At 38.9% G+C, this 15,110-nt stretch overlaps 1 protein-coding gene across 4 annotated transcripts in view; it reads left to right on the top strand.

The window, feature by feature from the left end:
- Positions 1-1,075: 1,075 nt before the first annotated feature.
- LOC129720695 (nephrin) overlaps positions 1,076-15,110 on the top strand; it is a 526,130-nt gene continuing 512,095 nt past the window's right edge. For all 4 annotated transcript variants that reach the window (XM_055672270.1, XM_055672267.1, XM_055672269.1 and 1 more), the window contains exon 1: positions 1,076-2,695. The gene's annotated coding sequence lies outside the window, so the exon portion shown is untranslated. The remainder of the gene's footprint in view (positions 2,696-15,110) is intronic.

Genomic DNA, 15,110 nt, shown 5'->3' on the forward strand with positions numbered 1-15,110 from the left:
TTACAATAAAATTCAATAGGGTCTTATGGGGCAACAAGACCTTTCATTTGCAATTAATGTCATGAAAATCTGTCCAGCCATCTCTGAGAAAAGTGAGTGAGAATAAAAATCTGCACATACACACACACACACACACACACACACACACACACACACAGAAAATGCTCAGCTCGTCGAGCTGAGTCGAGTGATATATGCCATTCGGCCCTTTGGAGCACTTTTATACTTTCGGTTTTGCAAGTGATTGTTATACCTTTCTAGGAGAAAGGCAAAAAGAAACAGTTAAAACTGACTACCATTAAACTTATTTTCAATCCCTGCTTGCAACATGTAGAGCATCAAGATTGCGCTAACACGAGCCAAATTGATTATCAGTGGTTTTCTCTGCTCTTATCTGTGTCGATTACCATACCTACCTGTGCTAAAGGGCCAAACCATCCCGGCGGCGTCGTAGCGCCAATCAACCTACAACAAACAACCTGTCGTGAAGCTACCGCCACCGGTAAAAGCAAACGCTTTGAAGAAGAACTTTTCTATTCCTTCTGGCCTTCCTTCGTAAACGAAAACGCGTGCCTTGTTTCTGTGGAGAATGAGAGCACAAAATGTAAACCTGCTACTGCTGCACCTACGTCAAGTGTTGTTTTGTTGTATTATCCGCCATGTAGCGGAGAGGAAAATGTTATGTTGCACCCGTTAGCACCAGCTTTGGCGCGACAGCAGCATGTTTCAAAACATGTTGTAGAGTTAAGGCGTTACGCGACGCGACACACAGACTTGCGTCACGCGTGTTTCCGTGCTCTCGCACGTAGAAGTTGCAGAGGAGTGTACGAGCGTGGTGAGAGCAAGTGCCTGTATCGTCCTTGTACGTTGACGTCGCGACGGCGGCTGGACCTGACCGCCGTACGCGCGCGGATGATGAGACTACGACGCCGGAGCCGGGACGTTCGTCTCAGCTTCGGGCTTTTGCCGTTTCTGCTCTCGTGCTTCGCGCTGCTGCCTGCCTTGTTGTAGCAAGCGGCAGCGGCTGTGGGGTACGCCTCGGATCACCTCTCGCGACATCCGAACGATTAGTACGAGCTGAATCTTTACGCCGTGACGACGTTCCGCTGGGGGAATGCAGTACGGTAGAACCGCGCGTTAGATGTTGTTTTTTCTCCCTCTCATGTGCTGACATTTCTCGGACAGTCATTTATCATCTGTGTGCTCATCATCCGGGAACATCCGGCGAAACTAACCAAAAGGATTTTACAATTAACAGTGCCAACCACAAATCGGGTTAAGGATTTGGGATCCAGCGGTCGCATCGAACTGGATTTCGGGTTTTGATATCGTGTGAACAAGTGATACCATTCACAGCAGGAGAGAAGGACCTCCTCAAAGCTGGCTGCCAAGTGAAACCGTTTATCCTGCAGTGAAAAGAGAGGCAGACGGACAGGCAGTCAGTCAGTCAGTGGTTCGGAAAAGTCACTGCGAAAACACACAAATACCATCACAGTGGGGGAAAATCTGAAAAACACTGTCGTTTTTCGTGAAAATTGTTTTGAAGTGCACGGCACCGCAGTGATGTTTTGAGGGGCGACAAACGATGGATGGTGGATGCTGTGATAATGATGCACTAAGAATCGCTTAAACGAAACCAATCAAGTGTTATCTGAAGGGAAAATTTCCCTGTTTTTCTCACCCAAAGCGGTGGGTGTGTTTGTGAGAATTCTCCTTGGATGCTGTGTGTAGAGATATGCGGAAAAGTGTGTAGCGGAGAATTCGCGATAATTTTGCTCGAAACACCAACACTCTGTCGGAGTTCCTGCAGGGATGTGGGCATCCGTGGTGTAGCGTGCGGACGGAGGTGAATGCTTTTGACATCTGGAATAGTTCTGTGTTAAGGGCGAGTTGCTCGCGTCCGCAGAATAGTGCACAATCCGTCTTTCCTCCTCCCGGAAGTGTACGGCTAATCGCAATAGTTAAACAAGTGTAAAGCCATTACCCGAATGAGGCTAATAGTGAAACTGTGAAAAATGAGGGTGGATTTAGTGAAAAGCCTCTCAGCTGTCGTCGTTATCGGATGCTGATAGAAGATTTATGATCTTCGCTCGTCAGACGGTGGCGGTGAAATAGGGAAGAAACGAGCAGTCGGGTACTCTGATGGTGACACCTTCAGCTGGAGTCTGTGTCCAGCAAGATGCGCTAGAGTGACGAAGTGAAGGAACGAGCCGAAAAAAGGGGAGGAATTCGTTATCGGTGCAGTGAAACACAGAATACAGTAACAACACGGGCAGAGAATAACGCTGAAGTTCGTGTTCTCGTGGAAAGTGTGTATAGTGGGGTTGTGTATCGAAAAAGAAAAGAAGCAAAAAAAAAATCAACGCGATGGCGATGAAAAAGGATATCTAGAGAAAATCAGCTGGGCGGAAACTGTCTCCGGTGGAAATTGTGGCTTTCGAGATAGTTTCACCTTTTTTGTTTGTTATTTCGTTCGTTATCGGTTCTCATCTGTGTCATCTGATGAGCTTTCATTTTTCGGTGTGAATTTTTCCATTCCGATCGGTGTGAAAAGTTGTGACCCCGGTAGTGTTTAGCTACGTGTCAGTTTTGCTCTCTGTCTCTATGTGTCCCAGTCGATGTTTCGGATTATTGCAAAGTTTTGAAGCTACTACTGCACAGTAATTTCTTCTTGGTTTGTTTTTATATCAACTAGGTGAGTTGTGAAAATAAGTTCGTGTGAGGCATATTTATGGGTAATTGGAGGATTTTTTTTTAAAACCGATAGTACTATTTTTGGATTAAGCCTTAAGATTTATATCTGTGTATCGTACTTCATCGACGTTTTTTTAAGCTCACGTACGACGTAATATCTATTATATTTTTCTCTGAACACGGCTATATTAATGAAAGAATATGGAACTTTTCTGGAAAATATCTTCCATCAAGATTAAATTTGGGTGAGATTAGTTTGTTAGCTAGTCATTGCTGTTCAGTCTATGTTTTATCACTAGCCCGATAAAAGGCTGCCTAATTCGTAGGTCGTAATTCTTAGTCGGATAAAAGCATGCCTAATTTTGGTATTCATGGTCCACTGCAATGCCTCTAAATCGAAGATTAATAGAAAAAAAATGAAAAAATAATATACTCAATGCGATTCGAAATCAACATTGCAACGTACATTATTTCAAAGTGAATCAAATGGACTTTTCTTTTATAGGGTTTTATGAAAATTGTTACAGAAACGAGCGGTGAATCACAATCTGCTTCGTCTTGCTCTACATTTTGATTTTAGAATACAAATGTAGTTGCGAAATTTCAAATTTGATATAGTCACCATTACTTTGACAAATTTTCAGAGATTTCCGAGAAATAAAATCATCTAATTATTTATTTTTATTAAAATTGTGTAAATAATTCAAATAAATTAGTTCATTTTATTAATTCGATTTGAAATAAAAAATGTTATGTTAAATTTGAATATATGTTAGCTCAAGAGATTCTCGACTTTCTCGTCCAAATGGCATTTTGATCTGTAAATCAATATTATTTCCACTGAATAAAATATTTCTCACCTTTTCTTTGTTTGTAGCTTAAAGGTACAATTAAAAATACTTCAATTATTTTGGTTTTCCATTCATTGCAATAAAAAAAATAAGTGAACAAATTTTGCAAAGAAACCAGGGAGTTGAATTTTGACTAAAAGTAACTAGTGTTGGTGTATTTTGTGTAGATTTTCAGTGCTTGGTTTCGATTACTTCAAGCTGTAATATTTTTTTCCCCAATATGATATTATTCCCTAGTAATATTTTTTTGGCTGTCATATTTTCTCGTCTTAATTCTTGGGTTATCTTGGGAACCCAAACTGTAATTTGATTTGTTCAATGCTCTATTTGGTCAAAAAGTGTTTTTATTTCCAAATAAACGATTCATTTTTTAACCAAAAGTCGTAAAATTGTTACAGAACTTCTATCCATCTATGATGTCATCTGTAAGTTTTTGTTGTCTTCAATTTAATGAAAAATAATATTATCTTAGTTTGATGAAAAATAGTTTTATAATATACATGATACAACTAGCTTTTCAATACTTTGATACAGAAATTATCAAAAGTTGTTACATTTATTGGTTGTATTTTTTCCTCTTCTGGATAGAACCATACTTAAACTCAATTGCTGTCAACTTGACTTTCCATCAATTCAACGAAGTATTTCTCAATATTTTGGCTGTATTTTTTACGAGTTTGGTAAATGAATTGTTCGAAAATGGTGGGAATAAATTTCTGGATTTAAAGCATCATGCATGCCCAAAAAATATATTTACGAAAACTAATTTTTTTTTCGGAAATTGTTAGTGAGATTCCACAGTATAAGTAAACTAAGCAAATGGCAAACCTAACGATTAGCTGAGAAATTTCATAACCTAAAACCATAGATGGTGGAAAGGTGGCGTTTAATTAGACAGGTTCGTGTACTACGAAAACTGATCTTTTTTTTTCTTCTTATAAAATATGTAATCAAAAAATGGCAACACAAACGCTAATATATGAATAATTTTTTTTAAAAGTATTAGAAAAAAATCAATTAAAATCTTAAACAGAAAAAAATAGCTTTACTAATAAAATTTCGTGCACCTTCAATATTTAAACAATTTTTCTTGCTCTCTCATTCTCAATGACAATTAACTAGTAGTAACGACTAAACCTGGTCATGGGCTCTCAGCCTCATTCGACAGGTTTTCTTTACGGTGGCGAATCTGCCTGTTGCTGAATGCCGCCTTAATACAGAAATAAAAAAGGAAAGGTTTTTTTCGCAGATTATATATGTTTATTTGTTTCCTTGTATAAAAAATTTATTTGACTGGTAGTCTCCAGTTCAACTAAACAGTGTGAAAAACAGAAGATTAATCGATTTTAAAGCTTCTAACTGCGTGTGAAAAGTTGGATTAAAATAAAAAAATAAATTTATCTGAAATAGAGGACCATAAAAAACTCATAAAATATGAATGTGTTATTATAAATTATTGCTAACTGACTAAATTTAGACAAACATTAGAGTAGTATTCATACGAAAAAAAAAACAACGTACAAAAAATTCGAATCAATTTCAAGTATAGATTATTATCAGAGCTCCTCTCTTCCCAATAACTTACGTTTTTCGTTGATTAATGTTCTCCGATCCATGTTCTTCGTTACTGTAGGTTTGTGGTCATTTTGGTAATTTTATCTGATTGTCTGTGAGGCAACCTATTTGAAAATTTTGGATATTATTTAGAAAAGTGCAGTTTCAAGGCACATATTCGCATTTTCATAAATGCATCTTTGTAAGAAATTTGAGACCAGTATGTCAGTGATTAACAAACTATTATGGAGTATCGCTCTTTGAGTTAGTTAACAAATATGTGATTGTTTGAGTGCCTAAGAAAATGGCTAAAAATTACGAAAAATTTTTTTTAAGTTCCTGAAAAATTGTATGACGCCAACAGCACAAAATTGTAGTGAATGTAGTGAAAAAGCTATTGAAAAAATAACGAGACCAATTTATTGGATGATTTTGTGCAGCTCATTAGGGGCCATCCACATACCACGTGGACAGCTTTGGGGGGGGGGGGGGGGGGTTGGCTAATGTCCATACATTGTTTGTAGAATTTATATGGGTAGTTGTCCACGAAGGGGTATGTGGATGGCCCCTTATGCGCTATCAATATTGCCTATACCATGCTGTAACGGTAGGTCAAAAGCAGATTCGGCCATTAACAGTCACTGAATAAGAAGAAACAAATCGTTTTTTCTTGTATACACGGACTGATTAAGCTGATAAATTCGTTAAACTAACCGTTTCAGTCGTTTTTTAAACATATTTACGCATCGAGAAATATATCATTTAGATGCATTCAAATTGTTAACACGACAAAGTTACAAGATTTGGCCATCAAGATTTGGTGAACACTGAATATTGGGCCTTTTTTTTCTAGTGATTAAGGAAACATAAAAAAACGAAGACAATTTTTTTCCTGTTGCATAGTAATGCTTCGTCTCCAACCTATGAAAGGCAGAAAACGCCACCTCACCCGGCGCCTACTTTTTGATCAAACCGTTACACCATGTTCTACTCATCATGACCCGTACCATCAAAGTTTACCTTACTAATTCGAAAAAAAAATCAATCTAGCAATCAGTGCTTATAAAAACCATTTTTTCTAGCGAAGTTTTTCAAACATAACAATTATTTTTTTTTTCAATTTTCACTTATGATGAACGAAGCGTCCTTTAATAGAAATTAGATTTTTATCCGTGTAACCAGCTGTCATACTCTCATGAAATATTTCACGCGCAGCGTTCACGGTCACGCAATAAAACTCGCAGAAATCAAATCAAATGATCTTAACCGTTCTTTTGGTGGTCCCCGAGGTTCTCTGGTTAGATGTGATGTCGGTCGGCTAGCTCTTCCACACATGGTTGTGATATCGGGTTCGATTCCCGATCACGTCGAGGATCTTTTCGAGCTGGAAATTTTCTCGACTTAGCACTTGGGCACGGTGTATCGTTGTACTTATCCTACAACATGCAAAATGCGCTGAAAACAATATCGATAACGTATTTTCTCAACTAATCTAGTTGATCGAGACCGCTATTAGCCCTTCAGGCTAGCGTGTGATATTCTTTTGTTTGTTTGTTCTTTTGGTAAAGCGAAAATGAAAATCACACAGCAAGCGTCAATAAAATAACACGCTTACATTTATTCCAAGAGCGGACATTTTGGAGATGTTTTCTTTCGGGGAAGTACTTTTTCTTTCATCACTAGTCGCGTAATGCCACAAATCGAATTAACAAAATTACAGTTTACACAATAAAACTCAGAGTAATGAGTTTTCAGAAAATTTTGCATGAAAGTGAAATATTTTCCTTGTCATGGTAACACTAACGTTCATGATTGCTGACAAATATTAGCCATGATTGCGATTGTGGTCGGTTTTAGGTTTCTGAGCATCACCCCGATTTCTGAAGTAATTATTTGGTCATTTTTTGGTCATCTAGAACTTCACAATAGTGTTTGGGTTGATTCCCGGTTTGTAAACATCGTCATAGATCCGAAAATATCCATTTTTGTTAATTATTTACACTAAGGTCGCTTTTTATGCGATTTTTTTACGCGGGTTTTTTTTACGCGGCGCGTAAAAAAGGATTTCGGAATTCGCGCGTTTTTTCACGCGGATCCTGGAGTTTACGCGGTTTTTTTACGCGGCACGTATCCCTCGCGTAAAAAGCGACTTTAGTGTAATTGTCTGAAGTTGATTTCCGACCTTAGGGCATCATTTCAAATCCGGAAACAATCATATCGGGAGATATTTGACCTTTTTAGGTCATTCTCCTGTAATCAAAAAAAGTCACCAAAACTGTGTTTGGAGTTAACTTTGGACATCTCTCTGGTTCCGAAAAAAACTCATATTAGAGGATATTTAGTAATTTTATGCTGATTCCAAAGGACCTCAAGATGCAATCATGGATTTTAAAATGCGTCTAGTGTCGATATCTCGGTACCGGAAGTACTCATATTAGTTGGCATTTTGTCATTTTAGGCTGTTTTACGGAAACCGGGATTTAAGGATGGCGTCTGGGGTCGATTACACTGGTCGACAAAAGCGAAAAACAAGTTGCCCTGAAAAGATTATAACATTTTACTCATTGCTCTGAATTTTGGTGGCCCTAGTAAGTGCAAAAGTGCGTCAAAAGGCCACAGAGTAGTTACTCGCCAGGTTCATCGCTTCTACGTTTGCGTATAGGAAAACTCATTTAAGTCTCTGAAAAAGTAATCTTTGCTAGGGGCACCCGAATTCATAGGAATGGTTGAAAAGCAACAATCTTTCATTTTTTAAGCTTGAGTTCTAGGGAAAACCTGTGTTTAACAGTGTTATCGGTTTCTGAAAATGCTTATATTGGATAGCTACGATTTGTCAAAATCTGGTTTAGAAACAGGACTCTAAATTTGTCAATAGTACAATAATTTGCAGTGTATAAGCCCACATTTCCGCATTTTGGTAGACGCTTAGTTGAATTCTCTTTCAAATTGCTTTCGGTATTTTAATATGCGCCCTCGTCCTAGAATGTTACCGTAAGACGTAATTCTACGTAAAATTAAAAAAAAATAAAAACATAGTACAAACGAATACAAAAAAACGGTTATAGGTACCGTCTGTAACTAGAGCTGTGAAAATGACTGCATTCCAATGTGTAGGTTAAGCACGTGTTTTAACTTTTATTCACTTTTCTGGTATCAGAGTGTTTTGAAATGTTGATAAAAACATTCAAAACATGAATTAGCTGTTCTACCAGTTGTGTAATTGTTCCGCATAGCAAAAATTGCAATGTTTTCAGAATAAAATGGACCGGAAAAAATATTTCGCGAAAAAAACCTGAATGAAAACACTTTTTGCATACACTGCTTTTGTAATGGTATAAAGCAATTGATCATTGCACAATGATGTCACAAAAAGGATGAAAATGAAACATTAACATTTAATTTCAGGGAGCTTTGTTTACATGGACTTGTAAAATTTTCGAATCGGATTTTGGATTTTTTCAGCATGGCGCTCCCTACTCCGCTCTTCTTCGTATACATTTTAATTGATTTTATTTCTAACAGCACAAGCTGACTAAACGATCTATCGAAACAAAAATTCTAACACAAAATAAACAAACCACCCTAAACTGTCGCAAAAGTGAGGTTATCGTGAGTTGCCAGATTACAGGATAGTAAAAACAAATAACTTCCTATATGGCTTAATATAATCGAATATCACAAGAAACCAATCCAATTTTCTAAAATTGAAATATGTTCGAATTTAAAATTACGCAATTGAAAATTCTTTGAAAGACTTCAAAAAATGACATTTCGAAAACAGCTCGCCACGCTGATAGCACTAGTAAAAAAAATACTGTGCCAGTGTTTGCATTTTACGATTTTCGACCAAATTCTCTATGTATTTGCTCAGAAGTGTGGCGTCATTAAATGGAAAATTGAAACTTTGCTACAAAGCCTTAGATGTCCAAAAAATGCTACAGATGTTGAAAGTCTATGTCGAATTAAATGCTGAAATTCATTTTTTCTACCAACACTACCAGTGTACCGGCATTGATAAGATTTCCATTAAATTAACATGTACACTCAGCTAGATCAAACAAACCTATATTCGGTATATCATGTACCGATATATTTTTAGGAGCCAACTGGACATTTCTAGAGAATAAGTTTTGTTAAAGCATGAGCATGAGCATGGTTGACCGCCCGCGGTTGCTACTCCGTTATTGCCAGATCAGCAGTAATTACACAGAGAACCAATAGATGATGCTTGGGACCAACATGCATCCTCAATGTGTAAAATCTGGTGACCTAAATATATTTATCAGGCAATACCAGCGCCGGCCGCATCCGAATGCAGGTCAAAGAAGGAGTTTGTATAGGAAAATGTTGACGTGATACTCGCTGTATGGAAGCCGAGAACACCTCTGCACTTCCACGATAAATTACTGGGATGTTGGAGAAAGGGCAAGGTATACAGCAGGGTTCGTTTTGGTGAACGATGCGCTGATTTCGAGCGTCGGGTTCTTTACAACAAGTGTCGCGCCATTGAGTTCATTACATCCGCCACGATATTCATAATGCGATTCGAACTTATTCAGTTTGAAAATGTAACACCGCAACAATAAATCGTACGCAAGGATACTGGATCTTTGACCGAATCGAGACAACTTCAAATGATCGGATATCTCCTCGTAAGGTGATCCTCTTTATACCGAAAGCTATTGCGCGTTGTTGATCTATCTAAAAATAGGCCACTTGAAATGTATAAACACGGAGTCTCTCTAGGTTCGGTCAACCGGATATTTTCTATATAACAGATCGACTAACGACGTCTCTCGTATTCTCTTCGTCTGCTCTAAAAAAACGATCCCGCGAAAAACACACCTGAAAAACGGAATATAAAAATGATGCGCGCTTATTACGGAAACGAACCATGAGTATCTTTCTTGCCAAACACCTCGATCCTCTGCGTACGACGCGCGTGAAGTAGCCTTTACCACTTGTAGCAACCAGCTATTTGTTAATCTCGAGTACACGTTGGCCGCGATTCTTTGGAAGGTATACATCGCGTTTTCGTTAGTCACGATATTTATCGACCGAACGAAATCTTCGGTGAGACATGAAAAAGCATCTGGGTAAACTCCGCGAAATCACTTAAATTCGAAAACGTTCATATGAGCAAAACTCTCTCGAACCGGAAACGCGGTTTACACCGAAGCATTACGCACGACCGCTATTTTTCCTTCTACCGACGCAGACGCTCGGGGATACGACATTTCGATGTGAATGTTACCTATTTAATAGAAAAATTGGCAAAGTTTTATGCATACAAAGCCTTAATAATTTAAAAACGAAGTTATCCATATTGACCATTCTATATTCTCAAGTTTATTAACAAAAATGCCGAACCAGTCATAATTGGAACGTATTATATAAAACATCTGCCCAAAAGCTATAAAAATCGAAAAAGTGAAGCATAAGATTTTGGCTATCATTACTGCACCATAGTCCTCAAAATCGAACGTATTTTTTTGTTGTTGATAAACTGTACTTTCAGAAAAATACCCCTTTGATGCAATGAAAATGATGCTATGCGCTTAAAAATAGATTCAAATTTCCTCATTTTTCTCGACCAAAAAGGTATATAACCCCTTAAGTCATGAGAATCTGGGTCGCGGCTTAAAGTTATATGCAACACTGGAAAATCGAAAAAAGCAAAGCCTTGGTGCCACATTTCGACTCGGAACCCGACCCTCCTGAACGGGCACATCGCAAGTGAAACGGTGTGAAACTGAATTGTAAAACAGTTCACGTTTGTATACGACTTCCTCAATAGGACTGCCATGGACGACTTTCTCTCACATATGCGCCTGAATTCAAGTTGTCAATCATCGACAAATATCACTCAAAATGTTAACGATTACATTCCCCCTCCGTGCATAACGAATCATATCATTTGACGCTAACTACGAAATTATCTTTGCTTCGAGTACTTCTTATGACTTTCGGAACCTCATTCACCTGACAATTCTAAATAACAATGCTCCTCTATCTGGATGTTGATGGCGCTTCGAGCGCTCTTTAGTAAGCCCAAGACGCAATCCTAAAAACGATCTTTTTCGACCCCTCTTCAATTCCTTCCAAGTGCGATTTCAAAACAAACAAAAAACAAAGCATTTCAAAAACACTATGAATAAAAATGCCACTTATCTGCTTCATGACGATCCGCTGGCTTCTTTTTGCACATTCCCGGGCAGCAGTAGAACCTGAACCGAAAAACTTGACCAATTACACTAATAAGAAAACAACTTTTTCACCAAAATCACACGTAGAACAAAACCGCACACATTATCCAGCTAGCCTTGTTGTCAGTTTCAAACCACACAGTCATGAGAAGTAATACAGAACCCGCTGCAGACTACGGTGGCGTAGTACCTTTCCATATGCCAATTCAGCCAGTTCATCAATGATTCTTCACGGAACTTAAGTGAATATTCCGCATCAAGCACAACACAACAAACATTCCCGAATAAACCCACTTCGCAATAACACCTGTAACTTACACGCACTATCCTATTAAACCCCTGCGAATGCTTGTGATTTTTTTGTTCATTTACTAAGATTCATTCGGAATCTCTTTTTACATTTCAAAATTGTAAGATGATATATTATTATTTTAAGCTTTACCATAATAAACGTATATTACCTGTCTTCGTAATACAGCGAATGTAGTTGAAGGCAAATGAAAAAAATTGTCAAGCAAAAAATAAAAATGTAATTCTCTAGAGAATAAGTTTTGTTAAAGTGGATTTTCCCATAAAAAATTGTATGAAAACTTTAAAAATCGCAAAAATATAGTTCAATCGATCGATCTGAACAGGATCCATAAGGAACACGAAAAGTGCATGAAAGCTAACATTTATTTTTTGTCCCACCCTGCTGCCCAGTTGGTAGAGAACTGAACCGGTGAGTTGTGTGGCTTAAAAGTCGTCCACATCACCATTCAAATTCGTTAATGTTTCTCAGTGTGATGCAGGATACCATGTTTTATTATTTCTACGGAGCGTTTGTCCCAGAGAGCAACACAAAAACAAGAAGTAGTGGCACCGTAACAAGAAATATTTGCGTCCTCCTTTCTGCTGGTGAAGTTAGCTTTATGACTTGACACCGATTCTCGTGGGTTGCAAGCAAAAATTAAACACACGTATCAAATGATTTTACCTTTCTGCTTCGAGGCGAGGAGCGTGAAAACTGAACTGTTCGCTTGCAAAAATTAAAAAAAAAAACTTGCAAGCGTTATGATTATTGCGTTACCTCCCCATACGAAATTTCTTTGTGGTTATTAGGGACGATGTAATTGACTGCATTTGTGTATAACTGCGTTTTCTAAAGTGAACTCCATCATGAAGCGCTTACGCTTCTGTCAAAATGACATTAACCAACAGCAACATAGCTTCTAACTCTCATCAGTGGAGATTATTCCACTGTTGGCTATAAAACTGCTGTAACTAAAACTCATTTCGGTACGTTGTCCAGAAGCCAGCTCAAGCCGATCGTACCGGTTTTTTCATGACTAAATGCAACTACGCACTCGATTCCTTACACAGCAAAGCAGTGCCATTGCGCAACGGCAACCCAAATAGCACTCGAGTTGAGCCAGGTTGAGCAGACACTCGTTCACGAGAACAGGCGGTATCACTTACCACTCGAGCGAGCGTCCGTCGCCGTCATCATACACATATCCGTCGTTGGCCAAGCAACTTCGGCTCTCGGAAATGGTAACTTGAACCCACGTCCGCTTTTTGACGTGCCATTCGTTAGGTAAAGTCAACGTCTCTTTTGTCCCACATCCTCATATATATTTTAATAACCTGTAGTCGACAAGTACCTGAGCTGTGGCCATCTAGCGCACAGACACATGTGTGTTTGTGTGTTCCATATAGTATAAAGGGCATTCACTAACCTAGAGATGCATCAGCAGATCTCGTTACAATTATGAAACAATGAATGAAGAGATCAAACGAAACGGAAAATATCCCCACATCGGGAGCCTTGCTCTCAACAAGAGACGTTTCGAAAAGGCTCACTTCTACCGACCGAAATCAACTAACAATCACACTAGCAACTAGACAACAAGATAAAAAAAGCGCCGTTAGGAAAACGATACTTTGGCTACTAGCTGTAAAGGTTTCTGATTTGAATAGAACCGTTCGTCCGTTTGTTCGTAATGTATGCCAACTTTGGCTTTGACTTCACTCGGAACGGAACGTTAGAATGCCTATGCGGCGACGAACCCCCAGTTTACCGAGATTGATTACCACAGAAACAGCAACACACAGAAAAAAAAACGAAGACCCACGCTCAACATATCGAATATCGCGAGGAAATCGACGACGGAATCGGGGAAATCAGATCCGAATTGATTGGTTGTTGTTTGCCGATAGAGCGATTCCTTTTCTAGTTTTTATTTCACCGAGTGAGAGAACCATTTTGTTTGATTGGTCTTCGGTTGCAGCACCGGCACAAACGGCGTACCGATCCAATCTGGTGGAGTGATTTCCGGCTGAGTTTTGATTGACTTTGAAGGTAGCGAACGATTTAAAAGGTCGTTTCGATGAAACCTAATCTTTTTTTTGTGACACGCGGTGGCGAATGGTGACGAAATAATCCTTTTATCAAAGTTCGTTTGAACGACTTCAAAGCATGATTTCGAACAAATAATGATGATTATTCGAATAATAATTCTTTCTTCGATTATTTTAACTTGGGCTGAGACCCTTTGGTAGCGCAGACACGCTTGCAAGCTGTCGCGAATTTGTGTGCAGTGTGCTTATGGACCTTTGTCCCCTTAGCTAGCTCTACCATTTTCACTTTTCAATCCTTGTCATATCACACCTACAGGCTAAATGTTGGAAAAAAAAACAAAAGAAGCACACAAAAAATGACTCCCACAGAAAATGGGTAACTGGAGCGCACGCAAACCGGCACCCCAGAACTGGCAAGGATGAAAGTTCTTGTTGTCTTCTGCATTCGGGTAAATTCTCTGCCAGCAAAAAAAAGGGGATGCGGGAATGTTGGAAATCCCGCGCAGAGTGCAAAACAAGAATAAAGCCAAAAGCTTAAGGGACTGGAAGGGAAGGCAAAATGTTATTCCGCACTCTTTCGCCATCGCCTGTGGGGTAGGAAAATACACTCCCAGTGAGGTTCCTATCTTGCTGTCATCAGTCATATTTTGAACATATTTTTTTCGGCTCTACATAAATTTACCGTAGTGTCTCGCTTCGCTCTCTCAGCAAGTCTTTCTTCTGCCTCGGACTTATCGTGGGTGGGTGGAAGAAAACTGACCGTGAATATTTTTTCCACCGGTTTTCGCTTCGACCAGGCTGTCATGTAAAATGATTTGGGTTGTCTTTCTCAGCAGGGAAAAGGTTATGAATTCGCGTATTACAATGAACTTAAACACAGTGTTCCGATATTACACCTCAATACAGGGTCTAGTTTTTGCTTAGTTCGATGTGAAATTGTTTAACAAACAAATATTACTTTAAGGTGGATAGGCATTCTTATTTTTTCATTGTGTCGAAAAATATTTTCCACCGCTCCAGCCGGCAATTTGTTTGGCTACTTTTGACAGCTGTCAGGGTGGAATATGTATGAAAGATAATTTACTGAACAGATAGATATTGCTGAGCAGTGTGCTACATTAGACGTTTATTGTTTCTATGACGAAAGTCCCGCACAAATATTGTGGGTAATTCCTAAACAGATAATGATACAGACATTTTCGTAGAAAGTTCCTCCTCGTCGTCGGGACGAAAAATTTCGCTGCATATTTCATACGGCAGGAGCAACGAGAACACGGGATTAGATAGCGCTCCGACCGGGGCACGTTTCCCATTAGCGTCTCAGTTCATCAGCAAATTGGCGGGCTCCCTGCTCCTCAAAAAATGTTCCCGAACGAGAGGCGAAAATTTTGTATGAATCGCACCCCGATCTTATCGCCACCAACGCAGTCATCTTTATCATCATTATCACTGTCAGTCATCATGT

This window comes from Wyeomyia smithii, chromosome 2 (genome assembly GCF_029784165.1).
Source record: "Wyeomyia smithii strain HCP4-BCI-WySm-NY-G18 chromosome 2, ASM2978416v1, whole genome shotgun sequence".
Classification (NCBI taxonomy): Eukaryota; Metazoa; Arthropoda; class Insecta; order Diptera; family Culicidae; genus Wyeomyia; species Wyeomyia smithii.